Genomic DNA, 1025 nt, shown 5'->3' with positions numbered 1-1025 from the left:
CAGGTCAGATCAGAACAAGGTTAGGTGTAGTTATGCTCACTTTAGAGATGAGGAAAATGAAGCCTAGCAATGTTTCCTGAACTCCTTCCAGAACATTTACTATCTGTCTTTCTTGCCTTTTAAATATTATATCTTCTAAATGATTCACACAGTACAGAAGAATATACTGTGGTTATCTCATGCTCTTTCTTGGCATTCCCCACTATTATTGTTTTAGTATGTGTCCTTCTAGTCTCTGTTCCAAGCACAGAGCATACTCATGGGCGATTTTGAAGCAGCATGCGTGTGTGTGCTCTTGCGGTATTCATTTGCTGGCCTGCCGAGCTTCACAGTATGTCCCGCTCTAGAGGTCTGCTCCTTTTTTTTTTTCAAGTTTCAGATATTTATTATTCAGCATAAACCCCAACACAATACACCAACATGATTTTGTGCATTTAGAGGGGAAATATTTCCTGGATAAGTGGAAGATTGTGTGGATGGCTTCTGGAAGACCTTCATTCTAAGCAGCTTTATAATGAAACATTTCATTTAGAAGTCTGGACCTTCTTTCTTCAGTTGGCTGAAATCTACATTCACTGAGTAGAACTTGTATTGATCATTAGGACCCAGTTTGTTCCAGGGTTCTGGGTTATTCTTCCTATCCCAACTGACATTTGGATTGAACAGTGCCAGGAGCAAGACATACAGAGCTGCTCCAGTACCTTCCGCCCCAATAAATACAAAGAGGGGGATCAAGCTCGGATACTTCTTGGCCTGACCAATGATCTGGCGTAACATGGTTGCGGCAGAGGCCTCCTGTCCAGGAGAAGAGAAAACCAAACTTGGAAGGCCCGGCACTAAGTAATCGGTCTGCTCCTTTTTAAAAATGGCTCCATGACATTCCCTAGTATAAGTGTATCATTATTTGCTTATCCGCTGCTCTCCAACTGTTGGACATTTAGGTTAGTCCCAGTTTTTGATGACTGTAGTAAGTGTTGCAATGATCACTCTTATGTGTCTGTTTTAGTACACATGCTTAATGGTTT

General features: G+C 41.5%; 1 pseudogene; it reads right to left on the bottom strand.

The window, feature by feature from the left end:
• Positions 1-488: 488 nt before the first annotated feature.
• On the bottom strand, positions 489-777 carry LOC112828445 (cytochrome c oxidase subunit NDUFA4 pseudogene; annotated as a pseudogene).
• Between the last annotated feature and the right edge of the window lie 248 nt (positions 778-1025).

The sequence above is a fragment of the Callorhinus ursinus genome, unplaced genomic scaffold (assembly GCF_003265705.2).
Source record: "Callorhinus ursinus isolate GAN/ISIS: 27379988/994484 unplaced genomic scaffold, GSC_fseal_2.0 scaffold13, whole genome shotgun sequence".
NCBI lineage: Eukaryota > Metazoa > Chordata > Mammalia > Carnivora > Otariidae > Callorhinus > Callorhinus ursinus.
Note: the sequence above shows the minus strand (reverse complement) of the source record. Positions and strands in the feature narration are given on the sequence as shown.